At 57.1% G+C, this 17,609-nt stretch overlaps 1 protein-coding gene across 1 annotated transcript in view; it reads left to right on the top strand.

Moving 5' to 3' along the window:
* LOC111144656 (family with sequence similarity 53 member B) overlaps positions 1–17,609 on the top strand; it is a 101,751-nt gene that overhangs the window by 62,578 nt on the left and 21,564 nt on the right. The gene's annotated exons all lie outside the window — the stretch shown is intronic.

Raw genomic sequence — 17,609 nt, 5'->3', positions numbered from 1 at the left:
GCTTCCGAGTCCCTGCTCACTGTCCAGAGTCTGGGCTTGGGGGCAGCGTGAATGAGTAGGAACCCAGTGGGACTGTTTATGCCCTGTCCACAGGCTGCGTGTGCTGGGTGTCTCGGACTTGTGGGAGCCTTTGAAAGAGGCCAGGCTTCCAGAGTGTTCTCACAGCACAGTAGACTTGGCCTCAGGAGGGAAATAAGCCACGGGGCAGCCCTGGAATTGCTGCGGGTGAGATGGGGCCTGGTGGCCCCAGGAGAAACACAGATGCGAAGGTTGGAGTTAGGAGGGGCTGAGAGGAACCCCATGTGGCTGGAATAGAGTGGAGGAGGGGGCAAGGGGCCCCGCATGGGGGCTTCCTCTGTAGGCGCGCTCAAGTCCTCTGGCTTTTATTCTGATGCAGGCAGGGGCTTCAGAGAGTTTTAAGCAGGGGAGGGGCAGTGCCCCGGAGAAAGCTCTTTACTGGCGGGGTGAGCCGCCCAGACTGAGGGCTGTGGGGAGACAGGAGCCCGTCGGCAGATGGTAGTGGGCGACCCCAGGGCAGGGGCAGCGCTCGTGTTAGTCTGAGTTTGAGGCTCAGACGTTCTGGGGGTGTTCAACAGGCCGATGGCTTCCTCTTGTCATTAGCTTCCAAGTTGACTGAGTCACAGACCTCAGGGGCAGAGAAGCCAGAGCCTTAATCCCCAAAGACCGCTTCCTTTAAACTACTCAGTTTAGTGTCTGCTGGATGTATGCCTGTCTTGGTATCTGACCCACAGCCCTCACTCTGCCCGTTTTCTTGATCTTTTCTCAGTAAAAGTGAAGCGTAGTCAACCACTACAATTCCTTCGGTTTCCGCAACCACCCTTGAAACCATCCCACCCCCAAATCCTTGCATCTCGGTGCTTTGCCAACCGGGCTGTCTTTCCCTGTTGTGGAAGCTCGATTCCTACCCTGTCCCTAGACCTCTGACTCCTGTGCCGAAGCTTCTCAGTCCTTGCCCGTCTGAAAGTGGGTGCCACTCTGGGCTGGAGAAGGCTGAGGGCAGCTTAGGGCCTCAGGAAGGTTCTCTTACAGGTTTGAGTGCTTGTCCTGCTGGATCCCGCTTCAGCGGTGCCACAGCTGATCTGTTTACAGCAGCTGGGGCAGCAGCTCTGGAAAATGTGGCATCTGCGGTGGCCTCTGTGACTCTACTAGCAGAGCGTGTAATCCCGGTGCAACCCGGAAGGATGCAGGGATGGGGACGCTTGACAGCCCTGGAGGGACTCTGGGATTCCCTGCCCTCTTCCAGCTTCCTTATTGGGGATGTTGGGATAACACCTCCTGGGAAGGCACTCCAAGCCCTTGGCAAGACTGTGGGGCTGAGAGAGCCCAGGGAGGGTGGGAGACGGGGAGGCACAGAGCGGTGTCCCTGAGACGGGTCTGTGCTTAATTATGAGGCAGACCCTGAGCTAACCCATCTGACACGAGCCTGTACCTCTGCCCAGGGCGGCCGCTGGCTTCCATGGATCCAGCACAGGATGGAAGCTTACTGTCGCCCCTTTCACAGCAAGCCCTCCATGTCCCAAGGACAGAGAATCTCCCCTTCGGACACGGGCTGTTTATTTACAACATTTTTGCAGTATCAGCTGTCCTGAGTTACTGCTGCTGCTCCCAGCGTCGGGCCCCAGTCGAGAACTAAAGACAGGAAAGCCCACACGGGAGGGCAAGCTGCAGTCCCCAGGCCGGTGGGAGCTTGGTTTGATTGGACTTGGAGTGGCTGGTAATTGCCTATTTACGGCCAAATGATGAACAATGCCCCCTTTGAAAGTTGGGCATAGTAGGGCTCTTGGACAGCTCCTTTTGGGGAGGGAGTGGGGTGGCTTTCTTTTCTGTCTTGGAATACAAAAGAGGTGGTTGGTTCCAAAATACAGCGCAACGACCAGAAGCACCATTCACTGGCAGTAGCAGTGAGCTCACGTCGGTAATGTGTCACTGAAGGCCACCAGGCGCCAGCCCTGTCCCTGAAATAGTGCAGGGCCCTCTAATGCATTTAATCCGCGTGGAGCGGGTGGTCGCGGCGGTGGGGGCCGCAGCTGCTTCCTCGCCAGAGCTCGTGCACGGAGAGCATGTGGAAGGCTGCCTGGGGCAGCCTGGGCCCCGGCGAGGGACAGAAACCACCCACGTGTCCACGGAGGGCTCACTGCGAGGGGTTGTTGATTGGGTTTCTGGAGAACCGAGAAGCCACGACAAGAGCACGAGATACCATGGAGGAAGCAATGGCAGGAAGCTGCTCCCGCCCGGCGAGGTGGCAAAGGGGAGGCCGCGGTTCTGCAAGGGGCAGAGCTTGGAGGCCACAGGCCCTGGGGCTGGGGACAGGAAGCGCCGCGAAGCTGCAGCGCATGTTGGGAAAGCCGCGGGCTGCGGCAGCTGCCGGGCCTGGGGCAGAGGGCCCTGCCGGGTCAGGAATCGGGCTAGTGATGGTGGCAGCCGTGGGAAACAAGCAGGAGGACGCGGCCCTACCACCCCCCCCCCGCGCTCCTGTCCACAGGAGTCTCCAGGGGAGCAGGTGGCAGAGCCTCCCCACCCCCTACCCCACCCCACCGCAGTGCTGGGCTCAGAGGCCAGGGAGCCTGGAGCTGAGCCCCTGGCTCTGGGATTGGCCAGAGCTGCCGTGGGAACGCCTGCCCTCTTTTTGCCACGTGGCCGATCGTGGTCCCTCTACCATCTAGCATCCCGGAACTGTGTCTCACTCTTCCTCTCTGTCTCTCCTGGTCTCACGCAGTGCTGACCCATGAGTGCCGGGCACTCAGCAAGGCCCTGAGGGTGTCTCTACAGGCCGCTCTCGGTTCTCATTTTCACGGAAGCTATTTTCTAGAAAGAGGGGTAGACGATGAATAACAGGCAAGAAACTTGCAGGTGCCAGTAGGTGCTATAAAGAAAATAAAATAGGCCAGATGTGGATGCCAGGTGGGAGGGGGCATGTGGCCCGCTTTAGGTTGGAGTGACAAGGCGGCCACTCAGGAGGTGATCTAATAACGAGACGCCTTCAGCCAGGCACAGGTGATGAGGGACAGTGAGCACAAACGTGGGCAGGTGGGGTGGGCTTGGCAAGTTCAGGGCAATGCAGGCTGGTGCGAGGGGGTGCCCAGGAGGGACTGTGAGGGATTGGCAGGGACAACTCAGGGCTGGGCCTCGCAGGCGGGGTAAGGAGTAGTGGGTCTTAGTCCTGAGCCCAGGGAAGGCCATCAGGTCCCTAAGAAAGGATCAGATGTCATTTCCTGGGTCTGGGACCCTCTGAATCCATTGCCTTGGGGATCTGGTCTCAAGAGTGCACCCAGGAGACCATTGTGCAAACAGGTCAGAGCAAGAAGGCATATAAACATTCATCAGGAGGAAGAGGACGATAACCAGCTTTGTCCTTGGGGAGGCAAACCAAGTGAGATACAGCTTCCTTTTCCTCTCAGGCAGCAGCAGAGCCAGAATAGTGAGACATTGGAGCTTTCTGCATTAGTTTGGGTCAGCTGCCTGGTCGGCCTGCCATTCCCTTCTCCCTGGGAATGAGGACAGCATGGTTCATGCCGGGAACCTTTAGCCGGAGACGTGCACCTCCTGTGGCCTGGGCCCCACTCTCTGAAACTCCAGTGAACGGATAGACACGTCACTGATGGCTCTCACCACGTATGACCGTGTGCTTTCAATGCCTACGTGTCCCTGTCCCTACCTCACCTGTGGACCAGAGATGGGATTTATGTTTGTGGTGTTCCGTGTTGTCTTCATCGCAGTCCTGGAAAGTGGGGATTGCTGTCCCCATTTTGCAGAAGAGACTGAGGTCCAGAGTGGTACCCAAACTCCCAGAGCCTGGCGTACCTGCAAGTTCCATGCTTGTTCAAGTTTCTGTCCCCATCAGAGGCCCTGGGCAGAGCTCAGGGTGCCAGGCCCTTCCCACCTTGGGTGTCTGTACAGAGGGTGAGAGCCAGTGGGGGGGTTGGTATCATGGAGCTGAGGCTGGGCTGGAAGAAGGTCTCCTTCCTCAGTTCTGGTGGGTCCTTGATGGGACAGATCATCCCTGGACACGAAGGGCTCTCTGGTTTGAAGACAGTGACAGGGATGGGCTCAAAGGTCAGTACCCAGTTCTGGGATGGCAGCTGGGTTCTCCCATGACATTGCCAGGGGACCCTGATCTGGCCCCCACTCCACCAGCTGTTGGAACTGTCTAGACGATCTGAGGTGACAGTTGTCACCAATCTGGATGAAGTAGGCTACGATTGGATTATTACTGAAACCTGAGACCATTTCGAAGCAGTGACAGCAAGCAGCGCCCTAATAGGGGCACTGACGGTGGCCTTGGTGGAGCTCAGGAAGCTGTGTGAGGTGTCGTGGGCTCCCACAGCCGTGCCTGCGGCTTGGCACGGGGCGGTGTGTGAAGATGAAGGGCTGCTCCCTCCGTGGACCTTCCCCACTGCCCCAACCCAGGCCCTAGAGAGACCTACAGCGCGGGGTGCTGGCCATGAGGCTAGGCCCACAAACCTGCCATCCTGGAGAAGGAAGAGAGCAGGGGGGAGTACGGTCCTCATCCCAGGTTTTGGGACCCTGGTGGGTCTCTTCAGAGGCCGTGTATCCCAGGGAGCTCGCCTTGCCTTTGCTTCAGTCTGCTGGGGCCGTTTCTGGTTTCTCCAGGGTTTTAGGTGGAACAGAGGGGAGCCATGAGCCCCTGAGCCCGTGCTGGGAGGGCATAGGGAATGCCTTCATCACAGAGCAGGACTGTGGAGGACCAGGGCCCAGTGTCCGTGGAGTTCTGTGCAGGGGTGACTTACTATTTTGTAATAGGTTCAGCATTCTAACTAGACTTCTGCCAGGTGGACCCCTGGGGCATGTGTGGTGGGGTGGGTTCATAACTCTACAGTTGTGGGCAGTGTTTTCCAGGAAAGGTGACAGTTGTCACCTCAAACCATCTAGATCAGGGATCGGCAAACCACAGCCCACAGCTGTTGCCTGTTTTTGCAAATAAAGTTTTATTGGCACGTAGCCATGTTAGCTTACTTAGTAAATTGCCTGTGATGACTTTCATGTTAAAACAGAGACTGGATGAGCCACAGAGCCTAAAATACTTACTGTTTAGCCCTTTAAGAGATTTATCCCAGCCTCTGATCAAGATGGCCCCCGTGCCTTAGTTTCCCTGTATGGAAAGCGACTGGAATTTGTCGGTTTCTCACTGAAAGCTACTCATAGAAAGGGCCCCAATACTGTTACCCTGGCGGTCAGGAATGTGGGGGTGATGTAACGCGGCCCACCCGATTGGCTAAAGTTCTGCTGAGCCGAAACTTGGCCCCTGCGTGGCCTTTTCCTGTGCTCCTCAAGTGGCAAATAAGAACACGGTGCTGGAGAGGGGACAGCGGAAAAGGAGCGGCCAGAGTTTGTGAGTTTTGGCTAACTGGGGCCCTGGTGTCCGAACGAGTCATTCAGTGTATCTCAGGGCACAAAACGTGATTTTTTTTTTTTTTTTAAATGAAAACGGTGTTCTCATGGTGCGTGGCTCTGGGAGGGTGTGCCAGATTGCCTGTCCAGTCCCAATGCTCCCATCTTTTCCCGGCTGCTCGTCTGTCGCTGCCATGCCTGAGGAGCGTGGGCCAAAGACGATTGTTCATTTCCTTCTGCTTTCACTCGCTGCCTGAATTTCCTCCCGTCCCTCGAAGAATTTTGGTGAAGCTGTTCCTCTCAGTGTGGTGGAACAAAACTCCATTGAGGCCGCAGGGGGGTTGGGGGGTGGCCCTGGGGTTCTCGTCATTCAAGACAAACCCCTAGAAAGTTCACCCTGGCCAGGGATCCAGAAATCTCTCTGCCGGCCAGATGTGTCCTGGCCCTGGAGGCAGACAACCATCTCGGAAGTTGCTAGAGGATATTAACTTTGTGGTAACAGAACTTGGCCCTGCGAGGTGGTTTTGGAGCCGCATTGTGAAATAAGGGAGGGACGACTGCTCTGACATGTAAAGGCCCCCGCTGGCCGGGCTTTGGTCCCGCGCTCCACCCCAGACTCCGTTCCCAGAGGCCTGCCTGATCTCTGGCTGAGGCCGCCCTGTGCCTGGGCAGCCTGCGGCGGCCCGCACAGAGCCAGGAGGCTGTTTCCGCCTGGGCAAGGCATGTGCTCCCCTGTGCCGCCCAGCAGCACCCCGGGGCCCTGGGAAACACTGGGTCGCCGGGACAAGGCTGCAGGCCCTTCTCTGACGCCTGCTGCTTCTGGTTGGTATGAGCTCTCCTGATGTCCAACTCGGCCCCCGGGACACAAAGACCCTTTTTGTCATGCGGCTCACCACTGAGGATGGGGTAGCAGAGACGTGGTTGGTGACTTGCCCGTGGCAGGTGCGGGACTCGCGGCCAGGAGGTACAGTCAGGAGTGTATGTCGAGCCTGTGCGCCCAGGACAGCCTTCGGGAGGCCCTGGAAGCAGGGTCCGAGGAAGAAAGGCCAGAGAAGATTTCCCAGGCAGGGGTAGGAGCGTAGGTGGAGGGGAGGAATGCGGTCTTGGAGTCCTGCCCCTGGCAGTCGGTCCTGTCCCCGCAGCTCCTGCCCCGCCTTCTGGGGGTGGGGAAGGTAAGTCTGTCAGGGTGCCTCGCCCGTTGCTAGGAACTTGTCTGCACCTTTGTGCCCGTCTCCCGAGGGGGACTTTGCAGACTCTCTCCCTGTGCTGGACTCGTAGAGAAGGTTCTCCAAGGTCTAACGCAGTGATACAGGTCTCCGAAAGGTGACACTTCTCTGAGCAGGAATGTGCTGTGTGTCTGAGGGGCTGGAGGACGCAGCATTTTGCACGCATGTGTGGAGGCCGACCCCTTCGCAGAGCACCTTCTGGGAAACAGCGTGAACATGTCAGCAGGACTGGGCAGGTGGAAGCACGTGGGAGGGGACCTGCTCGACATCTGGTCTGGGGTCTGTGGCCTGGAACCCTGGCAGAGGTAGCCTGGGACTTCTGGTCCTGAAACCTCCCAGGGTGGCACAGTGTCAGGCGGCACCGACGAGAGCCAGGCCTCCACCACCTGCCTTGTAGTGTCCCTATTCCCGAACACTCCAGCGTGTTCTTCAGTTTCACACCTAGCAAAGCCGCTCCCCCAGGCTTCTGCTGGCCTACGCCTTTCCCCTGCCTCACACAGTCTGCTGGGGGAGGCCAGGAACTGACCCTGCTCTTCAACTTTGGGAGACAGGTCACCAGTGTAACCCAGGCATCTCCAGAATGCCCACCCAGTCTGTGGCCTCTGTGCTATTTGTGGTTTACTAGGACAGCTGTTTCCAGGGGCCAGACAGGAAAAGGGGCAGAGAGAAAGGAGCCCTCAAGTCTGTGGGGAGGCAGGGAAGCAGACTGCCTGAGAGCAGGGCCCTGGGAAGCAGACAGAGCTGGTTGCAGATCTAGCTCTGGGACCCTGAGCTTCCATATCCTCATCTGTGAAGTGGGTCTGGTAATAGGGAGTTACATGAAGTGACATCTCTCTCACACTTATGTGCCACTACATCCTCAGTGGCATGTAGGACTGCGTTCTAGGCACATAACAATGTTCTTGTTGGAGTAGGGACAGATGCTTATATACGAAAGCAGATGATTTCTAGACTTATTTATTTGTTTATTTATTAGATTTTATTTATTTATTTGACAACGAGAGACACAGTGAGGGAGGGAACACTGGCAGGGGAGCAGCAGAGGGAGAGGGAGAAGCAGACTCCCTGCCAAGCAGGGAGCCTGATGCGGGGCTCGATCCCAGGACCCCGGGATCATGATCTGAGCCGAAGGCAGACGCTTAATGACTGGGCCACCCAGGAGCCTCTCTAGATTCATTTAAATTTCTTGTTTCTTCTGCTTACAAAATTAATGCATACACATAAAAATTTCCAAGTTTAGAAGGCAAAAACATTACAATTCAGAAATGTAAGAACAGAAAGTGAGATCCTTCTGGAATCCACCCCAGAGGTAGCCAGCACTAAATGTCATGGTTCTCAGTCCTTTCTCTGAACAGCTGTGACACTGAGTGGGGGCTCTCGAGGTGCCTTCCGGCCCAATGAGCCCATGGAGTCTGCAGGTTCAAACACACTTAGGAGCTGAGACAAGAGGAATTTGTTCCTTTAAAACAGAAAAATGAAAGAAACAGTCCTTATGAAAACAAAACACATGAGCTTAGCACCAGTTTCTCACTCTAACCAATAAGAAAAGCAGACACATAGTCCTTTTTTTTTTAAGATTTATTTATTTATTTGTTTGTTTTTTAATTTATTTGACAGACAGAGATCACAAGTAGGCAGAGAGGCAGGCAGAGAGAGAGGAAGGAAAGCAGGCTCCCCGCTGAGCAGAGAGCCTGATGCGGGGCTCGATCCCAGAACCCTGGGATCATGACCTAAGCCGAAAGCAGAGGCCTTAACTCACTGAGCCACCCAGGTGTCCCCCCTTTTTTTTAAGATTTTATTTATTTATTTGACAGAGATGACAAGTAGGCAGAGAGGCAGGCAGACAGAGAGGAGGAAGCAGGCTCCCCGCTGAGCAGAGAACCCGATGTGGGGCTCAATCCCAGGACCCTGGGATCATGACCCGAGCCGAAGGCAGAGGCTTTAACCCACTGAGCCACCCAGGCGCCCCCAGACACAGTCTTAAAAAAAAAAAGTCCCCACAAAATTCTTGGTGCAGCACAAAATAGAACTGAATTCTTTTAGGCTCTGTGGTCCAAGATCTGTGGTGAATGTGTCCATTCTTTCATACCCTGAGTTTGTAATAACGCGGGTTCCCATTAGCATCGCTGAACCCGCTCCGCTGGCTTGGACGACGGGTCTCACGTGACTCGGTCACCCTGCTGCCCATCCAGGGGCTCGTAGTGGCTGCACCGAACACAGCGTGACCAGACGTTCCCAGGCCGTCCGAGCGCAAGAGCCGTTTCCAGCATCGGCCCCGTCCCATAGCTTGGAGCAGGGGTGCCTCTGGCCAGGGCCCTGCTTTGGTTTTTTGTTTTCGAATAGTTTGCCTGGGCATTCGGGGAGCTGGCTTGACTCATTTTTTCTCAGGAGCCCATTCTGTTTTCCGGCACTGGAGCCGGGAACGCCTGCCCACCTACCACAGTGGTGCCCTTGGAGCCTGAGGCCCCCATGCTCATGCAGGACACGGTCAGTCATGGGGCCTGCAGTGTGTCCACACTGCCTGTGCACACGAGCGTGTGCATTTTGTGTGGGAAAACCCAGAACATGCCCACGTCGTGTCTGCTTCCCAGACTCCCTGGCCTGGCCATGCCGGGGGCCGAATCTCGGCTTCCACCTGAGTTTCCTTCATACCCACATAGGACCCATGTCTGGTCTGTCTCTCACTTTCCATTCAGTCCAGAACCTCTCTCGGGGTTCCTGCTGTATGCGGGCCACCTCAGGGCAGGAAAACTAGAAGCCGGATCCCGTTGCCTCCCTCTGTGCGGATTCTTTTCATTCTGGGGCAGTGCTGCTGGGTGCACACCTGGTGTGCCCGCGTGTTGCTCTTGTTGCTAAGGCTGCAGTGTGGGGCAGGGTGGCTGCAGGCCCTGGTCTCTAGAAGCTTCCCCCTTGTGTGGGTAGACAGACAATAAGCAGGAGCAACGAGGATTACATGAGACCTAGTGCTTCATAGCCTGAGATGTGGCTGATGGGGGAGAAACACGGGGCAGAGAAGCAGAAGGATCTTCCATGGGGAAGGGTGGCGTGAGTGACGCCAGAGGCTAGGGCAGGGGGCATGGTCAGGGACTGCACCTGGGCTGGCCCCAGCTCTGCTGCTGAGCAGTGCTCCAGACGGCAATGGCCTGTCACCCAGAGTGGTAGAGCCTCCTTCAAGGAGGGGTCGTTGTGCAGAATCCCAGCGCTGGGTGGTTCTTCCCCCTTCCTCTTCCCTCAGCATCCGATGTGCCCTGTATTGGCCCAGGACAGTCTGTGGGGGGCATGTCTTGGTGGGAAAAGGCGAGGAGGAGTCTGGTGCAAGGAGGAGCCCCTTGTTTTCCTATTGATGTCCAAGAGGGCTATGGGTCTGGGGACCCTTACCAGCCCAGTGGGTGTTGGCACAAATCCTTAATTCATGTGGAGACTGTAAGCCTCAGAATGGGCTGCCTGTCCTGCGAGAGGGGGCGTCGGCGAAGGGATGGTCCTGGCCTGTGAGTGTGAGATGGGGTGTGACCGTCCTTGAGGGTCTTGGCAGCATTTTCACCCGAATGTGGCAAGTCAGGCCACTGTCTCTGGCCGAGAGTAAGCAGGTCGGGAGTTAGGAGTGGCTGGTAGCCTGAGGGCCTCAGGAGGCAGTCCTAGGCACCAGAGCCCATATTCTGTGTTACTGTCAGTTAAAATGGGATTTCCCAGAATTCCATGACATGTGTGCACCTCGGGCTCATATAACCTGGTCACTGTTTTGGGACCTATGGCTCATTTGAGTCCTGACTGTTGGCAAATGCTCTCCACGCCCTTCTGGCCTCTCTTGCTTTTCAAGGGAGCCAGGATGACCTGGTGTGAACCTGCCCTTGGGGCTCCCTGGGCCAGGAATGGGCAGGTGAGTAGTCGCAGGAGGGCTCTTTTCAAAGGCCACAAGCTTGCAGACTCAGGAACTCCCAAGCGGGAGGGGGTCGAGTCAGCAGCCTGGGGAAGGCTGAGCCTCCTGCAGCCCTACCCAGTAGCTCTGGCCATTCTGGTAACGGAAGGGAGCGAGCTCCTGCCACCGCCCCTCCTCGGGGCTGGGAAGGAAGCCGTTCCTGTGCACGACAGGGCTCGGCCTTGCTACCCTGGGCCTCCCACGGCGCAGCCACAGCCGGTCCTGGGAGGGGAGAACCTCGGTTGAGTCAGAGGCAGATTCTGCCTCTGCCACTCCCTTCTGCTTGTTCTGCTACAAGTGGGAAATAAGCCCTCACTGTTCTACCCCCACCGCCACCCCCACACCTGCAGGCCTCGGGACCGGAAGTCCCATCCCATCCCTGGGAGTCCCCCTTCTCTCCCATTGTCCCCAACATGGCAACCATTAGAAATGCCTCCTTTCTGAGAGTCTGTGTTCCAGTGTGGTCCCGTTTGGGTCCCAGGGTGGAGAGGATGTCACTGTTCACACTCGGATGGGGAGGGCCAGCCAGGTCCAAGGCTTTGGTTCCTTTGTCCTAGGGTCTTTTTCTAAGCACCTTTGTGTTGGATGAAGATGACGGTCAAGCACAGCGTGACATGCTTTTCTCATTTAATGCTTTGTAATTATTTCCTTTGATGATATATATATATATTTTTAAGAATACACCCAAATGTCTTGAGAGCCACATTCTCTCCAAATAAGAGGAGATGTGTGGCAGCCTAGTTAGTGGCTGGAGTCCTGTGGTTCCTTAATGGCTCTGAGCGTCTGTTCTTCCTGTGTCCAGATTGACCTGGTTAGGGGCTCACTGGAGCTACTAAAAGCCTGACGTGGGGGGGCCCGGCACATGTGGCTTGCCAGCTGAGCCTCTGGCCAGTGCCGGGCGATGTGAAAACATCAGCTAGAGGATCCAAATGCTGTCAGCCCTCAGCCGGATGGCCGGTCTCCGGGCCTGATGGGGTGTGGACCCACCCATCCATGCAGCGGGTTAGATTCCTGAAGAACGTTTATATGCTTCATTTTCTTTCTTCCATGCGGGCCCCCTCTGTTGTGGGCTGTGCTTATCCAGCTCGTGGATGAGGAAGGCAAGGCTCGGGTGGAGGGAGCCGCCCAAGGTCCACAGTGAGGAAGTGGCTGCAAAGAGGGCTCTGAGCCCAGGCGCGTCTGGCCCCTTGCCTGACGCCGCCATCCCAGCGGCGCCCTAGCGAAGAAGCCACGGCCCATCTGTCCTTGGCTCTTGGCAGAGCCATTAGAAAGTTGACGGCGGAGAGTGGGGCCTGCTGCCCCGGCACCTGGGTGTGCCTAGCTGTTTCCAGCCTCATAGATACCTCTATTGAAATAGCATCAGAGTCCCCAAGGGGGGGCCGCTCTCACCAGCCCCTGCCATGCCCCAGCCTTCTTGGTGTAGAGGAAGCCGGTCTCCCCAGCCTCAGGCACAGTGCCTCCCAAAATCTGGAAGACCGCCCTTCCTAGCTGGCCCTGAGCTTAGGGCTTCAGAGAAACTCATTAAAGCCTACGGCTTTCCTTCCAGGGAACTGGAATGTAGACTCCTTTTCCCAAGGTGCGTTAGAAACCATCAAAACAGTTTCGAAGAGCAAACCCTTGACAGTGGGTTTGGGGTGCTTGAGGGGCAGTCAGGGAACCCTTGAGGCCACTGTGAGCTGAGCTGTCTGCAGAGTGCTGGGGGTCCCGACGGGTGGCCTGGCCGAGGCACTGGGTTCCCCAGAGAGGGCAGCCTCTTTTGTCCGCAGTCCCTCGGGAGAGGTTTATCAAGCCCACACCAACACGGGCAGCCTGTGCCAGTGTGCAGCCATAGCTAGAAGGACACAGGAGGCGCCTGCGTCTTGGGGACACGCCAGAAAGTTTCTGCTGGAAAGACTACATCTCCTTGTGGCTGGACTTCTGCTGCCTTCCAACCTGAAGGGGTTGGGGCCCTGAGCTGGAAGCCAGGTAGGACAGGGGACCCTGTGGTATCAGGCCCTCAGCCAAGATACTTCTCTGTAACTGTGTGATCGCACATCATCCTGGCTCCTGGGCTCCCTGTGGCACCCAGTGGAATGGCAGCACCCAGAAATACTAAACTTCTTCAATTCCTTGACTCTGCAGGCAAAGCCACTGAGGCCTGGAGGAGGGAAATGGATGTGCTACAGCCACCCAGGAGCTTGTCACCAGGGATGACGGGCTGGGACCAGACCCGAGGGTGGCTTCAGGCCAGGGTCCTTCTCAGAATTCCCCAAAGGCCATGGCCATGGCTTCCTCTGCCACTGGACAGTAGTGCACTGGCCTCTCCTGGTGCTGCCCAGGGCCTCAGTTTCCAGATCTGTGCATTGGGCCGAGTTCTTTGTTTTACTTGCCCCCAGGACTGGGTGTGGACATGCTGTTTGCATGGGAGAACCCCAGGCACTGTAAGCGCTTTTGTGGTTGTGACCTACTGAGTAGAAACGTCTGGGGAATAAGTGATTTTCCCCTTTGCAGGGACAAACTTGGGCAAGTCTTAGGACCCAAGTAGGAAAATGGGCTGGAAATTAGGAACTTGGGGAGATGACTCGAACCTCAGGATTCTTCTCACTGCACTTTGATGAGTTGGGTTTGTGCTGGACTCCATTCTCCAGGCAGGTCCTTTGGGAGCAGGGCTTCTAGAAGGCAGGCGGCCCGTCTTGCTGATGGCTGACTCCGTGGAAGTCAGGACAGCATGCGGTGCACAGTGGGTACTTTGTGGGCAGGGATGAGTAAAGGAAGCTGAGTGCAGGCCCCTTGGGCCCTCCGTTTCAGGTCATCCTAAACATTCTGGTGTCTGTCAGCAGGGGCTGCATGAGGGACATGGTGGTCTGTGTCGTGTGTCAGTGCTCAGGTTTGCTGACCTGGGGCAGGGGCCAGATGTCTGCAGGGAAGCTTCACCAGCGGTCTCTGCGGCGCTGTCCTCCCAGAGTGGTCAGGCCCCAGGGCAGGAAGTCAGCTGAGTGTCTGCACGGCACTGCAGGAAGCCAGGAGGCCTCTGGGCTGGGATAACCATCGCTGGGGAGGCCTGGCAGAGGAAGAGGAAGGCGAGTGGGGTGCTCAGTCTGGGTCCCTGGTGCCCGTTTATGGGCTGGAGGTCTTGTCCAACAGCTGAGCTTGCCGTCACAGTGCCTGTGGTTGGGAGCGAGACTGGCCCCAGCCAGCGCCTTGGACTCCTCCATGGCCCTCCTCAGCTGGGTCTCTGCCTGGCCTTTGCAGCTCTGAGGCCAGAGTGGGAAGATGCCAGGCAGAGGCCTCCATCCAGCTCCGGCCCTCGCCGCCTTCTCCTGCCCTGTTGCATCAGGTGGAAAGGGAACATGAGGAGCTGAATTGGGGTGCTGGAGGCCTCAATTGCTGGCAGGAGCCTGGCAGTGTGGCCATGACAGCCTCTGAGGGAGGGCTTGGGGGGACCTGTGTCCGCCGCTTTGCCTCATGGCTGCCCTTGTCGCTGTGCCTTTGGCTTTGGAGTGGTTTGGGCAGGAAGCAGGCTCTGAAGAGAGGTTGGGGGGCCATCAGGAAAGGGAGGTGCGTGGAACCCAACAGTGCCCCTTATTGTCCTCCCAGTGCCCATCAGCCCCCGCTGCTCTTCCTTCCTTGTAGGAAGAAGTTTGCTTCTTGCGCTTGTTGCTGAAGGCGGGAGAGGGGTCCGAGTCTGCCACACACAAGGCCTACTTTAGGACGAACCCTCTTCTTTCGGATGAGCCTGCACCTTCTACAGCAAGTGCCAGCGGCTAAGGGCAGTCGGCCCCATGCATCTGTGCTCGGGAGCCAGAGCCCGGAAGTGGCTCCTTGGCAGGAACGGTGTCCCCCATGCAGCCGGTCCCTCGGGGAGCGTGAGGTAGAGGAGGAGCAGTGTCTTTGGAGTCCAGAGCCCCTGCCTCTCCGCTCTCATCAGGTAGCCATGCTAAGCCTCAGTTTCCTCATTGGAAGATGGGGATAATATTAACTTACCTCAGAGGGTTGGTGTGAGGATCCCGTAAGCCACAGGCTGTAAAGCGCCTGGCCATGCCTGGCCGCACTGCAGATGGTAGCTGCTGTCGTCCTCACAGTGACCAGCCCCGCTACCCTCACCATGAACACCACTACCTTCATCACCACCACCACCCCTCCCCCTGCCCCCACCCCTACCCCCACCTCCACCATCGCCATCACCACCATCCTCTAGCACAGAAAGTGCAACCAGAACACCTTGAACACTTGCCCTCATGCCTGACTCTGAACCACAGGGGCAGACAACGGTCCTGTCACAGGTGCCGCAGTGACCTGGGCTTCCATCTCCTCACAAAGGCGCTTTACCTTTGGCCTTGTCCATCTGGTAGTGAGTTTCCCGGTAGGAAGAGATCCCAGTGTTAGTTGCTGTCTCCTGAGCGCTCGCTCAGAGTAAAGCAGAGCCTACAGGATCTCAAAATTATCCTGTGCTCAATTATAATACTAAGAATAAAACACTCTGGCTCCATTAGGGAGAAAAGTTGTCTGGTAGATAATTATGTTGTCTGTACATGTCATCAAATCATCTTTTTATGACTTTAGTTCTTAATACCGTAAATATCCCAGTAGACAGAAAACTGGGGATCCGAGCGCACAGTGGAGCAGGAGCCAGCCCGGGGACGAGCGGGCCCTGGGGGTCGTCCCCACCCCCTGCTGTTTCCTAGCTGAAGGATCCTGGGCGTGCGACTTCTCTGGGCCTCAGCTTGTTTAGTTTTGAAAAATGGGGCCGGGACTCCTGGGTGGCTCAGTCGGTGAAGCATCTACCTTCAGCTCGGGTCCTGATCTCAGGGTCCTGGGACTGGTCCATTGGGCGCTCTGCTTAGCGGGGAGCCTGCTTCCCCTCTCCCACTCCCTTTGTGTTCTCCTTTCTTCTCTCTCTCTCAAATAAATAAATAAAATTAAAAAACAAAGAAAAATAGGGCTAACAATACGTCTTGTAGAGGCATTGGGAGCAGTGAGGAGGGGTGGCTTGGTTCCCGTGACAAGCACGTTCGCAGTAGATGTTGGTGCTTTGGGCGTCTGGGGGAGTAGAGACAGTGCCGTGGCCCTTTCGGTGCATGCCAGGGAGACCCTGAGTGCTGGGGAGGGCCGCTGTCGGGTCCTGACTCTGGCCAGCTTCCAGTTGGGTCCTATTTGTGGCATGAATCCTTCATACAGTCGTGTGAACGTGGACTCGGGCTTGATCCAGGAGTTTGTTGAAACTGCCGTTGTCCAAATCCTTGCAGTTGTCGGGTGTTGGCAATACCCTGTGGCATGCGGTGGGGGGTGGGGGAGAAATAGGTTGGGAGAAGCAGCTGCTGACTCACGTGGAGGCGGGCCGGCCAGGACTGCTCTTCCGGCTTCCCACCGCAGCCACGGATGCCTGGGCCAGCGTGCCAGACAGCACCCTCTCCACCCATCCCCCCATCCCCCATCCCGGTTGGCCAGGACGGTGGTCCAAGGGTGCCAGGTGGATCCAAGAACAATTTGGGGGCCTCTGCCAAGGTTGGGATGCTGGGGTCTACTGAGACAATGGTATCTTCCTCTGGGAAGACAGTGTGAAAACTTAGAGTAGTCAAGGATGGTTTCCGTGCTCCCGGTTTTGAGAATGAAGAGGTACAGAAGGTTGTAGCTGGGACTCGTAAGTCTCGGAGCTTTGAGGGACCAGAGTCCGGTCCCATCCATTGTGTATCTGGAGAAAGTGAAGAGAAAAGGCCCCTCCCCAAGGGTCACATAGTGACGCAGTTGATTACAGGGCAGCGACTAGCCCTGGGTCTTCCATCGCTCCCGTTGCCTGCCCTTGCCCCAACCTGGACACTCTCCCCTGCGGGCCTGCAGCTGTTCTTGCAAGTGGGTAGGAGGTAGCTGTCCTCTGCCACTGGTTCCGTCCTGTCTGCTCGGCCCTTGCCCCGAGCCTCCCAGTGCCTCTCGTGTTGCGGCAAGCTCTTCCCACTGGTCTCTCCAGTGACACTGCCCATTCCTCAAGGGCTGGGATGGTGCCCTGTCTTCCCAGGGTGGCCTCCCGTGATAGCTGATCCCAGCCCAGCCTCTTAGTGGAGAGAGGAGCCCTGAGCAAGTGAGGCAGGTGGCCGTGTCCAAGTGCTGGTGGCGCAGCCTTCAGCTCTGGGACCTTGGGCAAGTCACTGGGTCTCTCACCCCGTTTGCTCATCAGCAGAGTAAAGCTTAGACGCACCTCGTGGGGCTTGGTGGTGGGAGCACAGGCCCTACTATTTATTATTATTCCGCTGCTACTATTTTAGGGGGTTTTCCCTCCGGAAGCTTCACGACATGATTCTTAAGGTCTCCTGGCAATGCTCTGAGGGGAGCTGGCCAGAGGCCCCTTTTGCCATTTTACAGATGGGGACATGGAGGCTCTGAGGGGGGTGGAGATGAGTGGTGACTTTATGCCCGGTGCTGTCGGGCCGGGCCAGCACACAGCAGGCTCATCCCTGCCCCCCGTCCTCCTCCCCAGGCTTTCCCGTCCACAGAGACCAGGCTCATGGGTGCTGGGGACAGTGGTCTGGAGGCAGCCACTGCCCTCCCATCCTCCCTCTCCATTTTGGGGGTTTCCTGCCCCATGCATGGCCCTTTGCTGTGCCCCGGCCTGTGGCCTCAGATCTGGAGTTTCTGACAGATGTTCTCAGAGTCAAGGAGACTTAGTATCTGCGTTTCCTCCCAGAAGCTTGGGTGCTCCCAGCACCCTCCGAAAGAGGGCTTTCTCAAGGAGGAAGAGCGTGCCATTTTGCCTTGCAGAAACAAGCAGATTTTCAGCATCTGAGGGAGGCCTGAGAATGCAGAAGTCTGGGGGTGGCAGCCGGGCCTCAACCTGCCTCAGGGGCACGTTCCCAGCGCATTTCCTGTTGACTGTCTCCTCACCCACACCCACTTCCTTTCCCATCCCTCGCTCCACCCCGACCACCCCGCTGCCTGACAGTCGGTGTCCTGCTCATGTGCTCCCCGTTCGCCTCCCGCTGTCCTGGGCGCTGCAGGGACCCCCGACCCCAGGACGGCGCTGTCGCGGCTGTCCCGAGGTTCCTCCTGCGTGGGTCTCGTGAAGCCAGAGATGTTTTCTTGGCTTGTCCTGGGTCTGCCCTCGGCTCCTCCGACAGGTGCGGGCA

Source organism: Enhydra lutris, unplaced genomic scaffold (assembly GCF_002288905.1).
Source record: "Enhydra lutris kenyoni isolate GAN:26980312 unplaced genomic scaffold, ASM228890v2 scaffoldscaffold12, whole genome shotgun sequence".
Taxonomy (NCBI): Eukaryota; Metazoa; Chordata; class Mammalia; order Carnivora; family Mustelidae; genus Enhydra; species Enhydra lutris.
The sequence above is the reverse complement of the archived record's forward strand: the minus strand, read 5'-3'. Positions and strand labels throughout refer to the sequence as shown.